The 15,695-nt window shown below is 49.2% G+C and overlaps 1 protein-coding gene across 1 annotated transcript in view; it reads right to left on the bottom strand.

Annotated features, from left to right (window-relative positions):
• FAM163A (family with sequence similarity 163 member A) overlaps nucleotides 1-15,695 on the bottom strand; it is a 58,932-nt gene that overhangs the window by 3,440 nt on the left and 39,797 nt on the right. The window contains exons 2-3 of the mRNA XM_034780461.1: nucleotides 2,939-3,028; nucleotides 487-509 (exon numbers count right to left, since the gene is read on the bottom strand). The gene's annotated coding sequence lies outside the window, so the exon portion shown is untranslated. The remainder of the gene's footprint in view (nucleotides 1-486; nucleotides 510-2,938; nucleotides 3,029-15,695) is intronic.

The following is a 15,695-nucleotide window of genomic DNA, read 5'->3' as shown; positions in this document are numbered from 1 at the left end:
CAGGCTCAAGCTACTGCCTGCTGCCTCTAGTTGGTGAGCAAGTTTCCAGCTGAAAAATACAGGGCTGACTCTCAAGAAGCAGGTCCCTGTGCAGTGTGACCAGTCTCGTCCAACTGCAGGTGGCTCTGGAGCAGAGGCTACTTCTGAAGCTTAACTGCATGAAGAATTTCTGATAAGGACTAAGGACAAAGATCCCTCCAAACTGAGCATCAATTGTGATCTCAGGAGCATGAAGCCAGATTCGAACCCAGAGCTCCAGCAGGGAAAGACAAAAGGCACAGCCTGACTTGGTCACGGAGCCTTTGCAAGCCTAAACTCCAGAGCACAGCAGGCTCCAAAGGAATCAGCAGGTCTGGGGGAAGCCATTAGCCTCTCTGCAACGGCCCAGCACCATCCAGCATTAAAAGTGCCGTAGAGAAGGGAAGTCAGTGCAAAGAGAACATGAAGTGGGTGACAGGGCTGAAAGAGTTAACATAGGGTACTTACGTTCACTGAAGGGTGCGTTGGACCTGCAAGGGATGGGGGGGAAAGAGAGAGAGAGAGAGAGAGAGATTAGACCATGTTTGTTCATTATGCAATATCTGACCAGCCACCAGGGGGCAGTGATTCAAACCTGGATAGGCAGGTGTTGGGCATTTCGGGGCTGATTTCTAGAGGTGCTGAGCACCAACAACTCCAGTTGATGTCAGTGGTAACTGGAGGTGCTAAGCGCCTCTGAGAATCAGGACCCTCATTAGCTGAATCCGATTGCTGGGTCTACGAATGAATGATCAGTGATGGTGCTATGCTGCAGAGTCCAGGGACCCAGGATCTACGCGAGTTGAGCTGTGCACATTGCGTAACATTTACTCTGCAGTAATTTGCAAGGGCAAAAAAACCCGTGGCTGTTTCCTGCAATTCCGTTGCCCATCAGATCACTCTGCGATGGCCGTGGCGACAGCACGCCACACAGCCACTTGCTCTGGTTCTTCATACGGGCTCCCCCCTTCACCTCAGTGCGGGCAAGACTGGCCAGTCCTTCATCAAACCCCACAGTGGGCTGGGGGCGAGGGCAGCTGCAGGGGCTGCTGAAAGCCTGATGGCTCTGCTGCTGCTCCATGCCTTGGGGAGAGGATTCCCCTTCCTTCTGCTCCATGGGAACTCCCCCTCCTCCTTTGGCCTATCTGGGCTTCATGCAAGGGCCAGGATCTCGCTCAGCACACATGAGCAGTGCACTTTTCAGTACATTGCTGTGCATATAATGCAAGTGCGAGTAGCCCTGCCCCAGCGGGTCTGGCAGTGCCCATCCCCCTCCGTCAGTCCAGCCATGCAGCCTGGCACTAGTGAACGGCATTGCTGCTCAGTCTGTCTCACTGCCACTCCCACACAATGGCTGCCCTGGTGCCACTGACAGCGCTGCAGCCCCTGGCTCTCTAAGTGCCTCAGCAGGTCAGATGAATTCAGCCAAGCAGCACCTCTAGGACGCAGGTATTAATACCCCCATTGTACCAAAGGGGGACAGGCTCAGAGTCACACATAGCGAGTCAGCAGCAGAGCCAGTTCCCCTGCCCACTAGCTGCTTTGCCACTTTTATCATATTTTAATTAGAAGCACAGAGAAGTGGATGTTTTTAAAAGACCAACCACCCCAAAGAAATCAGCAAGCAAGGCATGAATTGATGAATGGCGTCTCGGAGCCAAACACACCCCTACCCTGCATGTGAATGGCTCTACTGAAGTCAGCAGGAGCCCTGGGCACAGAATGGGGCTTTTAGCATTGTTGTTGGGGCAGTTGGCCTCCAGGATTACAAAAAACGTTACCTTCTCCCCTCCCGGCCCCCCAAGAGAGCAACCTTTTAAGGACATGGTGGCTACCATGAGATTGCAAATAATTCAGTGTTGCTTCTTGGGGGAAAAAGCACAGCTTTGTTAAGTATTATTTAGTCTTACAATCTTTACAACTGATTGCACTGCACGCTATTGGATAGCCTCAAAACTGGCCCACACAAACCGTTTATGTATGATTGTTACAGCAGCACTTAGGGTTGGCATACTCTGCCCATGGCAGTGAGCCTCCTAGCCTGGCTCAACAGACTCAGGCTAGCAGGGTTCACGCGCCTGCTCTACAATAGGACATGCAGAGATTGTGACTTGGGCTCTGAAGCTAGGAATGGGGTGGGCTTTAGAGTCCGAGTCACAACTTCCAAGCAGTCTATACAGCCATTTTTAGAGTGCTGGCACGAGGCCCACTAGCCCAAGTCTCTCTCGATCTGGGCTGGGAGGCTCGCTTCCACAGCCAGGAGATGCACTCTCTAAAAGCTCCAGCCAGTGGCAGGGCCCCACTTCGCTAGATGCTGTATGGGGACAGCTCCTAATTCAAAGGTTGTGGCTTCACTGCAGAGTTAACTACACTCAAGTGAGCCTAGCTTGAGTGAGAGCAGCCAGCCTGTCAAACAACATTCCAGCTGCACACAGAGCGGCCATGTTAGCAGCTGATGAGTTGGGCTGACTTGAGCTAGCCTATCCCACTTGGTGGGCCAGCAAAGTGGAGTTAAAAGGACCACCGTGCTCAAGTGAAGGGCTTGTGGGGGAGGGTCAGCCAGGACTGCAGTTCGGGGCCTCACTGAAGTTGTAACTTGAGTTAACTCTGCAGGGAAGACGAGTCTTAAGCGACTGGCCCAAGGTCACACAGGCAGTCTGTAGCAGAGCCAGGAATCAAACCCAGCTCTCCTGAATCCCAGTCGAGTGCCTTAGCCACCAGATCAGCCTCCTGTGTACTTGGTATATTGTTCCATGTAGTGTAAATCCGCAGTCACCACACTACATCAAACAGACGATCAGTGCACGAGGAGCATGTCTTCTCTTCCCCACAGGGCTCAGATGGGCCTTTTCTCAGCACCTACACAGATGTCTAACCTTGAACAAGTGGGTTGTCATGGGTAGCTTAGCTGGACACTTACACTGAAAATGGCTGAAATGGTGCCAGTCACATGGGCCTGAGAGGAGATGACTGGAGCAGGAAGTTCCACATGGCCACACGTGGGTTGTCCCTGAGGGGGAGAAATCAGAGAGGAAAACAACATAGGAAGCAGTACAGTCATTTACTTATATTACAGTAGCACCGGTCAACCACACATGAGATCAGGACTCCACTGTGCTAAGCCCTGTACATATGTACGTACACACAGAAAGAGACAGTGCCTGCCCTGCAGAGCTCACCATCTGACTAAACAAGATGGACACAGGGTGTGAGAGGAAACAGAGAGGTGAAGTGACTTGCTCAGGATCACACATCAGTCATGTGTCAGAGCTAGGAACAGAGTCCAGGCCCCCAGAGTCCTAGTCCTTAGACCCCATCTCTCTGAGGAACTTTGAGTAGTTCCCATTATAATGCTGTTCCCAGCCTCTGCTGGAACATAGGATTTGCCCTACCTGCCTCCTACAGTGACCCAGTCCTTGCTGCTTCAAAGGGAAGACAGAAAACCCACTCACTGTAAGGCCCTTGGCCAATGGACCCAGTTTCCAGGCAGCCTGTCCACCTGCGACATCCTTGCTCGGTGTCTGTCAGTTTCACTTTTCCCCAGGGCAGAACTGATTCTGTAACTTGGGAAAACACTGGCTGCAGCTGGCGGGATCACATTTAATTAACGATCCCCATCTCCCTTTGAGTCACAGCCCCCTCAGTGCCCCAGCCCACTTCCAGCCAAGCCAATCTAATTAAGCCCTCAAGAGATATTAATTAACTCATGAAATTGATCAAGCGAGGTGGCAGCCCGGATAAGAAAAGTGTCTAATTGGCCCCTTAACTCACCCACTGCTAAGCAGCTCATGGATATGGACCAGAACCAACCGGGCCCTTCCAGGTTCTCCGCAGTGCCAGGAGAGTTGCAGTGCAAAATGAAGGCCTATTTTCCCTTGTAACGCCTCGCTTACCATGTCTCTGCATGTCCCACCCCAGGGTAACATGCACACTGGCAATGTAGTCTGCATCTCAGCAATGGAACTGCAGGGCACGGCCGTATGATGATGGTGCCAAGCAAGTGCCTGTTAGCCTGCCACATGCCTGACGGGTTCACATGGACGGTCCCCCATAAGGCAGATGTTTCACAGCTATAACAATATACACAATGCACAAGGAACTGACCCATACACTGTTTGAACTGAATTGGGGTGGGAAAGTGTGTGTGTGTGTGTGTGTGTGTGTGTGTGTGTGTGTCGAGAGAGGGGGGAGGGGGGTACTGTGCCACTCTGGATACTGCTAAATTATCTCTGCCAGGGATGATTCTTCTAAAGAGCCTTTGGTCTTTCCCATTGGATCACACCAAATGGCAGGCATTTCCCAGGGGAGGAAATCACCAGACACTCCCCTGCAAGGAGTTCCCCTGCTCCTCATCCCACCAATGCCTCAGTTCAGACACTAGCCATATAACTTGGGACATGCAGCACTTCAATAAACCCACTGATGGGGCAAACTGGAAATTCAGAGAGGGACACGAAAAATTAGGGCAGGGTTGGGAGGATGTGTGGGAATTGATTGGAAGAACCAAATACGCATAGCCTGGCTTCACAATGATGGAGGGGAACGTACAGTATGATACACCAAACCCTTATAAAGTATTCGAAGGCTACAAAAAACAAGAATGGTAGGAAGATAGTTAGGTTAATCCAAGGGGTTTCAGTAACATGGAATCAAGTATCAGGGGGTAGCCGTGTTAGTCTGTATCCACAAAAAACAACAAGGAAACCGGTGGCACCTTAAAGACTAAAAGATTTATTTGGGCTTGAAATAGGAACTGGGGGTGGCTAGCTCATTACAAAAGCAGCTTTGCCTCTCCTGGAATTGACACCTCCTCATCTATCATTGGGAGTGGATTACATCCACCCTGATCGAATTGGCCCTGTCAACATTGATTCTCCACTTGTGAGGTAACTCCCTTCTCTGCATGTGTCGTCATATAATACTTGCATCTGTAATTTTCACTCCATGCATCTGAAGAAGTGGGTTTTTTACCCACGAAAGCTTATGCCCAAATAAATCTGTTAGTCTTTAAGGTGACACCGGACTCCTTGTTGTTTTAGTAACATGGAATGAAGTTAAACAATGAAGCTTTGGGCTCAACTTCAAGAAAATATTCTAACAGGCAGAAATAGCAGACTGTAGAAAGGTCTCCAAGGAGCACTGGTGGAATCCCCATTGTTCAGTTATTTAAAAGTGAACTGGTCAAAGCATTGGCAAATATACTGCAGGGAACAGTCCTGCACTGGCCATAGCATGGAAGACAACTGAACATGAATTTTCCAACTAATTGTTTTTCCATCAGAAAATGTTGATTTGTCTAAACCGAAACTTTTGGGAGGAAAGGGCATTGAGGGATGAGGACTGGGCTAGCTGGGCTGGGGTGCACTGGCATGGCCGTGCACGTGGGTGGAAGCTCGTGTGTTGCTGGCACTGTGCCTGGCTCTAGTCGAGGACGGGCAGTTTCGCAAGCACAAAAACTCCCACCAAGGTGGAGCCAGATTCTTAAAACAAAATTAAAGATGTTCACTAGAAAGGTGCCAGGCTGTGTACACGGAGCTTTCAGAAAGCCCTCCCCACAGCAAGTGGGCTGTGGAAGCTACTCCACAAAAATCGAGACCAACAGTTCACTCCCCCACACCCTCTCCTTTGGCCGGGTAGTTCAGCTCTGCCAATGGGGCACACTGTTGTGTGCCAGCAGAGCTGGGTGATGGAGCTGTGTTTTGTACATTGCCTGAACCGGACACCCACACTCCAAATGCTTCACTTGGACAGCCACACCTGAACTGCCTTGGCCAGGAGGGACAAGTGATTCTTCTGGTCAGTGTGGGTCGTGGGCACAGCCCAGAGCCACCTGTCTATTACAGAGCACAGAAACCTTAGGTGCAGGAAGCATGACAATATTCCCTTGCAGGTGCCCACAGGAAATCACACATTCTAGAGCATATGGTGAGCCCCTGCCCCCCTCAGACTCTGTCCAAACTGCCCTGGGACTCCCACATCAGCATCACCGGGTTATGTATGGTTAGTGGCATGTTGCCAGTAAGCCCTTGCACCAGCCGCGGGGGGTTGGGTGACACCTCCTCCTGTCCTCCCGTTTTACCCGTCCCAGCTTTATCACCATCATTGGCTCTGGTGTGCACCCCCTCGGTTACCTCGGTAACCTTGCACCAAGCTTCCCAAGAGCGAGAGAAGTCCCCAGATGAGCTCTCAGTGCACCGGGGGCTGCTCCTGCTGGGAAACCGGACCCCACATATCACACAACTGAGTTCTATTCTTATCCCCCTGCTCTGGGGCGGAGGTGACCTGTGCGTGAGTCATGCTGCTGGAGCGGAGTGATGTCCTTATTAATGGCTTATGTGTGGAATGGGGGGACAGGCAGTGGTGGCCCTGGAGATAGGGACCCTGGCCCGCCGTGAATAAGCCTCCCTGGTCAGTGATTTGAAGGGAGGATGATGACTTTCTGTCTGGTATTTAAAAAAAAAAAGTCAACCCTTACCAGAGTTTACTGCTATGGGGGAGAGAAGCATAGAGAGCAGGAAAGGGGAAAAACAGCTACAGCCCAGGCCAAATGCAAAGGTGATGGAGCAGAGGGGAAAAAGAGGTGATTCGGTGGTGGTGGGGGCGGCTGAAGGAAGGACAGGAAGATTTATCTGTGCTGAGCTTAATCATGCTCAGTTTGGTAGTTTAAACAGAGGAAAATTACGGCAGGAAAAGCAAAACCGCAGCTAAGTTGCGTAGGCAACAGGGAGCCAAGTCACGCTATTGTGAATTGGGCCGCACGGACTTTCCCGCTAATAGAGCCCCCCTCCTTGCCAAGCCCCAGCAAAGCTCTGGGCACGTGGCGCGTGCTGCAGATGGAGCGGCAGTCCCAGCTGGGCACGTTCACGCTCCATGCCGGCCTCGTTCACGGTTTACTTTTTGGCTGTGCAGAGATGACACGGCTGGCTGGCATCGAGCGTGCTCCTGGCTTGGGCTGCAGACAGCATTTTCATTTCTCCTGTGCTCACAGAGTGGTTATCCAAATGGCTCTACCCTTCTCCCCAACCTGTGAGGAGCAGGCTATTTTGGCTGGAACTAGACAAGGAGAGACTTAGGGGCCATAATGCTCTATGTTCAAACACCTGCTACATGTTCAGCTCTCAGCCATTCACAGGAGGAAGCAAGCAGGCCCTGGGGAGTCAGGGAGCCCTGTTTTAACCCTGCCTTGATCAGTGACTTGCTGAGGGGCCTGGAGCACATCAACTCTCTGTTTGCCAATACTTTGATGGCCACCTGGGACTTTACAGTTGTCTGCATACTGCATGCCACAGCCACAGGGAACCCCAGATCAGCTGTGAAGCTAGAACACAGATCCTCCTGCTCCAAAAGCACAGGACTCATTGGAGCAAGAGGGGAATCTTCTTCTGCCAGCAATATAGGGCGTACAACACACAGCTCTGGGTCTATTCAGCAAAGACAGTGTGTGAATGTATATATAGGCTGGACAATGTACTAGAAGACTTCTTTCCCCACCTCACAGGAGTGTGGATGATTCATCGTTTGTACAGTGCTTCAAGCATACAAAGCCCCACACAAACACTAGGTATTTTTACGAAGACAAAGGATCATCAAGCCCTTCATCATCTGGTTAAAAATGGGTTGCCATGTGTAATTGTGGATCCTTTCTGGAATTCCACAGATGGCAGGGACTTGTCCTGCAAAGTTTCTATTACAGCAGGCAGAAAGGTTTTGACATTTCAAAGTTTTAGCTTCTTTTCACAAAAGAATAATTGAAGTTTTTTCACCAGCTCTAGTTTTTTATTTCAAAGGGTTCAGGCAATAGCAGTCAGCCAAATAGCTAAGCAAGAGCCATTGGTCCTAGCAGCACTGGCAACGTCTCACTGTCCTAGAGAATACTAGTCCCTGGATCGTCACAGATTCACTCTTGGCTGGAATCCTATGGTAAGGCCTAGGGCCAGCATGCTCCGCACTGGGATGGATTCTACACAGGCAGGGGCGAAGCATTACATCTGTAAGAACAAAGGTGAAAAGCAATGAATAGGCCAGGGAAAGGGAGGGAATCAGCTCCTGCATTAAGGAGAGCATGGCTGTACAGATCCAAGTGTCTCCTGCCTAACAGCAGGATGAAGCAATCCTTGTACTAATGATCCAACCCACGTCTAAGATACAACCGTTCTCCATTCATGACCCAGCCCCTCCAACTCAGTGCTCTTGTAAGGAAGACAGCAGATGCATATGGAGGTTGACACTTGCTACCACTTACAGAAGAGGACGTGCATCTGTGCCTGATCTCTGGCCACTCTTCCATTGGAGTGCAGCAAACACATGCCACATGGACTGGCAGGATCAATGCCTCTGCATTAGTACTTAATGTTACCTCTGGTTATTTTCAAACAACCCAGTCTCCATCTTTTCCTTGTGCTTCATGTGTTAGGGGAAATCACTTTAAAGTCAGAGAGAGGAGTTCTTGGCTTAGTCATGCTGGCCCAGCTCCGCTGGACTCTGAGGTTCCACCAGCACAGCTGAGGAGAAGAATCTGACTGAATGTATTTTTCCAAATATAAATAAGGAGCCAGATTCTGTCCTCCACCATACCTGCTCACTGGGCCTCGTTCAGAGCTGGTGCGAGTGGGGACAAGTCCACTGACGCAGGTGGCGCTGCATCTGCTTACAGTCAGTCTGAATTTGGTCCACTGACAGGAGCGTGACTCACAGCAGAATCTGGCCTGTTAAGTCTACGGTCAATTATCTGCCACCTCCGCTTGAATTCACACTAAATTATTTTTCCATTAGAGCCCTTAGTCTGCGTTTGACAAATTAACAAGAATCGATTCACCTACAAACAGTGCTATGGAATGCATTGTTTTCTGCAAGCTAGGATTCCCTTAGAGTCTCCACTGAGCATTGGTCTAGGCCAGCTGCTTATGGCTTAGACTGAACTTCACTGAGCGACAGCAGCAGAACAAAAATCATTGCCACGGCCGGCTTGCTATCTACCGCTGTTCTTATGCAACCCCCCGCTTGGTATTGGCGGGCCCATTAACTATTAATATGACAGCAGTTTGTAAAGGCCCCAACCAAGATCACTGCCCCATTGTGCTAAGCACTGCAAACTGAGTAGGAGACCATTCCTGGCCTGAAGGCCTTACAATGTACTGGAGCAGACAGAGGGGGAGAAAAGTAGTACTATGCCCATCTTAAGGATAGGGCATTGAGGCACAGAAAGATTAAATGATTTGCCCAATGTCACACAGGGAGTCTAGGGCAGAGGTGGGAGTTGAAGCCAGCTGTCTTGAGTCCCAGCCCCAGTGCTGTAACCACTAGACCATCCTTCCCACATCATGAAGAACAGCTCAATGATTGTATAACGCATCTGGCCAGCACAAGTAGCTCGAGGTGCCTCCGAATCTATGGTGGGATTCAGCTAGTACAATGCACCATCCCCCAAGACAGCCTCTGGATGCAGACCAAGTTCCACAAGCAAAGCATCCTTTTCAATTCCCGTGTTAGCACGAGTGCTGGGGAAGGTCCCGGGATGGAGCAGTGCTACAGCAGCCTGCCGCAAGTGGTGATGTGCAATAAAAACTGAAAAATTGCCGCATTCGTGCTATGCAGAGCACACACACATGATTCATAGATTCTAGGACTGGAAGGGACCTCGAGAGGTCATTGAGTCCAGTCCCCTGCCCGCATGGCAGGACCAAATACTGTCTAGACCATCCCTGATAGACATTTATCTATGAGAGAGAGAGCACGGACAAGCACACACAGAGGGCAATATTCCCTCCTTGGCAAGAGCCCAGCATGCCCCCCTAAGTCCAACTGCAAGACCGGGGCTGGGACCTAAGTGGTGCAGATTGTGTGGTGGCCTTCTGCACAGGACTGGATTCCCCAGAGCGCGCCATGCACCCCAGCACTGATTACTTAAACTCTCTGTTGGACACTCCCTGTTCCGTGCATGAAGCCGTTAAAAGCTCCAGAAGCACAGTGACAAACCAAGCATTGCTAAGTAGCTAGAATGAGCCAAGCTGTAAACAGCACTTAAAACAATGCTGCAGGCCAACTCTTCCCGACTGCCAGCGAGCCCAGAGAGCTCTGCTGTTGAGACACAGCACACCGAGCGTGGATTCACTTAGGGCAATATGCCTAGTACGCTCCCCTCAGAAGCACTAGAAATCTACAGTTCTGATTCATCAGACTGGCACAGTGCTACCCTGGTTGGGTGTTCCACTGTGGGGCAATAGCACAAGCTTGTGCCCAGGACTCCATAGGGCTGTGCCAGTGGAGGATACCCACTAACATTCTCAAGATGCCCTGGCCAGTTTCCCCCCCCCCCCCCCCCACCTAGTGCCGCCTTCTTACAGGGTTGCATTGACTGGCTCTGAGCCACTCACAGTAGGGTGTGACAGCCTGCGCTGCCCCCACCCCAGGCAGACTTTCCTCTGCCAGGGACCCTGTGCCCTAGGACACACTGGCAGAAGCTGGCACTTCCCAGAGCTGAATAAACTGCTGCTTATTCATCAGAAGTGGTTCTCACCTGGCAAAGACACTCTCCATTGCTGGTGAGGTAGGGGCAGCAACAACCCAAACCTCTTCACCGCTTTATTCAGTGCCGTGGGTCACTTTGATGGGAGCATTTCATGCCACAGCAGAGGAGACTGGATGCGTCAGCCAAATTCTGCTCTGCATTCCACTGGTACATGGCTGGAATAACTCCACTGGCTTCTGCAGATGGATTCTGGACTTACACTAGTGTAAAAATCTATCCCATGTACTTATCTGGCCCCCCCATCACCACAGCCCCTAAGCACCTCCCAGTCTGTAATGTGGTGATCCTCACAACACCCCTGGGAGGCAGGGCGGTGCTGTTATCCCATTGTACAGAGGTGCAACTGAGATTAAGTGACTTGCCCAAGGTTGCATAGGAAGCTTGTGGTGGAGCAGAATCTCCCGAGTCTGAGGCTAGTCCACTAACCACTGACCTTAAAAGAGAACTGCCCCAACTACATCCCTTTTCAATTGGGATTTTTTCCCAGAATGCCCTGGAATGCTAGCACACATGGAACCTCCATATTATTTTAAAGGGACGTGATCAAGTATCTTAGATCCAAGTGAAGCCTGAAATGATGGAGCACTGAATTGGACTCTAGTCCTTTAAAAGTCAGTGTTAATACACTAAAGATGTTGTTAGTAACACAGGTTAAGATTTTTAGGATAGCTAATTCTTGGCAGTGTCTCTTTACAGTTTTTTCTTAAATAAATAAGAATACCAGAGTGCCCAAGACAAGTAATTTTTTTTCCTTTTGAGTCAGTTAGAAAATGGAGGTGACTCCCCTGCTACAATTTAAAATAGACAAATGGATTTCCTGCCAATCCACTGTTTGCCTGAGACACCATTTACTAACAGGCATCCCCAAGTGAATTGATTTATTTGTTTATTAAGAGATACTCTCGGAGTTTCTGAACCTAGGGGTTTGTAATGGAAATGCGGTCAGGCCAGAGCACCATAAACGGGGCTGCTTTCAGAAAACAAAAGAAGCCTCGGCAGGGATAAAGAGTGCTCTGGTTTTATTTTCGTCTCTGCTCATAGAGACACTCCCCTCGCTCCTTGAGCTGGCCACTGGGATGGAAATGTAAAGGGACAGATCCCCAGCTATAGGATAACTCCATTGACTTTTAGAGTTACACCAGCAGTTTGAGCTAGGATCCAGCCCTTTAAAACCTCCAAGAAAAATAAAAGCATTTACTAGTGGGTTTGGGGGCTCAGTTCACATCCCTCCCTCTCTGTGATGTTCAAGCCATGGAGGCGACACTTAAAGTGCCCTTTTGGGTGGGGTTTCATCTAGTCCAACCCCTGCTCAAAGTAGGACAAATCCCCAGACAGTTTTTTTTTTTATTTTTTTATTTTTTTAAAAACACACCCCAGTTCCCTAAATGTCCCCTTCAAGGATTGAACTCACAACCCTGGGTTTAGCAGGCCAATGCTTAAACCACTGAGCTATCCCGCCCCCACGTATGCAACAATTACAGCAAGCAAGCAAGGGGGGGAAAAAAAAAAAACAACTTGGAGGTGAACTAAGCAGCTTTGCATGGGGCTAGAGATGGCAGGAACAAATCTTTGATTTGAACATTACCTGACCGATACTGAAGTAATATTCAAAATTAATATTCAGCTTGACCATCCCTGGTAACCTGGCAGGGTTCTAGTATTGCCAAATCCAAATGTTCAAAAATCATGAATCAAGCTTCCCAAAATCATGAGATTTAAAAAAATAAATAAATATTGGATTTTTCCCCCCTTTGCCTTGTGAGTAGGCTTGGAGCAGTTTTTCATGCTTTTTCTCTGCAAGAAAAGAGAAGAATACTGAAAATATGTCGTTATTGAAATCAGTGGCACGTTTTCCCCCCCAAATACTGTGCTGAACCCCAGTCATTCCATCTTTAAAAAGGTAAAGCAAAAATGGAAAAGGTTGGTCCAGAACAGCCAACAAGACTTGGATTAGTGGCCCAGGAAGATTTCCTTATGGACTATTGGTCTAATCGGACATGAAAATTCCTATGATCTTCCAAACTCTTTGGAGCTCACCAAGTTATACATTACTGTTGGGGGTGGGGGGGGGGCTCTCAAAAAGCTCAGAGCTCAATTTTGGATAAACACCTGAGAGTTCAGTTGCTGATCAGAACCTTAGCTGAACTATCCACATGCTTTTAAACTGAAAACTCATATGGAAATGCCACAAGAACAATCTATTAGTCCTTCGCCATATCCACTGCCTGCCCCTGGCTGGAAATGATAGTAGCTGAATAAGTGAACCTAATAGGCAAGGGGGGTAAATGATCTGAACTTCAGATCTGAAGCCAGAAGAGGTTCTGTTGGATTTGGGGATGGGTTTTGTTCTCCCCCGCCCCTAGTTAGGATCCTTCAGTCTGTGTCTCTTTCTTTGCACGTGGATTGGAAAGGGTTGATTCTGAAGAGATGGGCAGGACTTCAGCTCAGCATTCATGTTCTGTAGAAGCAGGAGACGGGGTGCACGACAAAAGTCAAATTCCCACTCCACTCTAGCAGCCACCCTGCTGTGTTTAACCACACTGGAAAGCCACATTATGTTAGCAAATCTGTTCTCCAACCACTCATTCAGATGCCAAATACAAGAAACCCTGAAGGCGCCTCCCTAGCTGGGGGAAATTCAGGAGGGAGAGATGTAAGCAAACTAAGGAGATTAATACAAATTACAGTAGCACATTTATTTCCCCAAGGAACTCACAGCTGCTACAGAGGAAAGAAGTATGCCATCAAACCAGCAGGAACTTGTCCCGCTGAACAGTGCGCCAGAGGAGGCCTGGAATATGCTGCGCTGATCTGTCTAGACAGCCACACATCGCTCTCAGGGAATACAGATATAGTTAATTAACTGTCTTTTTAGAGATGATTTTTGAGAGAACAAAACAGACTCTGAAGGATCCGGCCGTTCACACAAGTGATTGGAAAGTTATGATGAGATGCCAAAACGGAGTGGCTGGATGTTAAATATTTGATTTCTTCCTACAAACAAAAAAATACTCCACAAAAATCAAATCAATACCTTCCTAGCCCAATGGACCAATATTTCCATCATCCAGTCAACACCCCCAACCCAGAGAAGGGCTAAGAACTCAGACTGACACAGGAGGCTCCAGTGTTTTTATACCCGAGCTGTGACTTCCACGTATAAAGAGATGGGGGCAGAACAGCTTTCTATTAAGTTATCAAAGCCCACTGGGCTTTGTTAATATGGGAGGGCTACTGACAGTGGCTGGAAGAAGGCAGAGTTTGACCTTTGGTGATTTCCTTTGAGTGAGCCATGAATTATGAGGCAGGGAACTGTTTGCATCCAGAAAACTTCATTTCCTGGGCGCAGTGATTTGATTTAGAGCTATGAGAGCAGCCTGCAATTATCCCAAGGGTTAGACCAAGCAGGCGGGCTGCAAGAATTACACGGGGGGGCAGAAGGGGGAACAGCTTTCCAGGCCATCCCTAATATCCTGGAAAGAGAGAGACAATGTTCTTGCACCAGAAACAAGGTGTGGAGGGCACAGAAGCCAGGGGGTGCTCTGGTATCTTGGCACTGCACTGAACCAAGGGAGGGGAGATGACTGGCCCCAAATCAAAGCAGTTGGGACCTGATCCAACTCAACGGGAATCCTTGAGCAAGTGTTACACTCTGTATCTCAGGGGAATACCCTGCCCCCCATGTTCATCCTTAGAATAGGATTGTGTAGTATCCAATGCAAAGTTTGTCATGTTGGGTGTCTTCAGAAGGCTCATGATGCCCTGAGCATTGTTGTTATAGTAATGTTATAGGTTGTAATTTCATGTATTTAGTTACAAGGCTGAAAATGTGTTTAAAACAAGCCCAGGCAAAACTCTCCAAGAGCAGAGGGGCAGTTTGCACCTCATCAGGGCATGTATGGGACAAACCCAGCCCAGTCTCAGAGGAACAAAGGACACTGGCCTAGGCAGCAACAAAGAATCTGTTGGACTCTCCACTGAGTCACCCCCCCCCCTTCCCTTGGGGTCAGTCAGGGACTATGAGGTAATGCTCACCTGACTCTGAAGGGGGTGGGGGGCAAAGCCAAGAGGGAAGTAGTGACATGATAAGAGGGGGAGACGTTTGCCATGCTCTCTCTCTGTTCCACCTCCATCTACGGCCACCACCACCAAGCGACTGAAAGGCTGATCAAAGGGGAGAGCCTGGCTGAAGAACAACCAGTCAGCCTGTGGTGAGAAGCATCTAAGTTTGTAAGGGCATTGAAAAAGTGTTAAGACCAGCTTAGAATGTGTTTTGCTTTTATTTCATTTGACCAAATCTGACTTTTTGTGCTTTGACTTATAATCACTTAAAAAAAAAAATCTATATTTTGTAGTTAATAAAATTTGTTTGTTTATTCTACCTGAAGCAGTGTGTGTGGTTTGAGGCGTGTCAGAGGCTCCCCTTAGGATAACAAGCCTGGTACATATTAATTTCTTTGTTAAATTGACAAACTCATATAAGCTTGCAGCATCCAGTGTGCATAACTGGACACTGCAAAACAGACATTCCTAGGGTTGTGTCTGGGACTGGAGATATTGGCTAGTGTCATTCGGTTGCACAATCCAAGTGGCGGCTGGCCAAAAGTGCTCACTCACATAACTGGGAGCATCTTACATGCTAGAGGTAGTGCATGAACAGCCGGGGGGGGGGGGGGGGAGGGGGTGTCTCACAACAGAACAGGGTAAGGCTGGCTCCCAGAGTTGAGGATTGGAGCGACCTAGCAGATCACCGGTTCAGATAACACCAGGGGGAACGTCACAGCAAGACTTTGGTTCAATGAGCTACTGACCAGAGAGTTTTGGACTGGAAGAATTCCAACTACTCTTACCCTCTTGAGCCCTGTTATGTTAGCAACATCTCCGTGGCCTCAGCACCCTGACTTGGTGGGCTCAGCCCATCTCCTAGAGGACAGGTGTCCATGACCCCAAACTCACAGCTCCCAAGAATCAGCTCCCTTGTTGGCAGCCACTGAAGAGAGGCCGAGGCCAGAGCAAGCCATAGAAACAGCATGCCCCTCAGACTCCTAGAGGCTGCCCTCTGCCCTCCAGCCAAAGCGGACGCACGCTGGCAAGGCGGTGTGGAAGACTCACTCTTGCTCAACTCCTTCTCAAGCTGCATCTCTTCTGT

The sequence above is a fragment of the Trachemys scripta genome, chromosome 8 (assembly GCF_013100865.1).
Source record: "Trachemys scripta elegans isolate TJP31775 chromosome 8, CAS_Tse_1.0, whole genome shotgun sequence".
In the NCBI taxonomy this organism is placed as follows: Eukaryota; Metazoa; Chordata; order Testudines; family Emydidae; genus Trachemys; species Trachemys scripta.
This window is presented reverse-complemented; position numbering and strand designations above follow the sequence as displayed.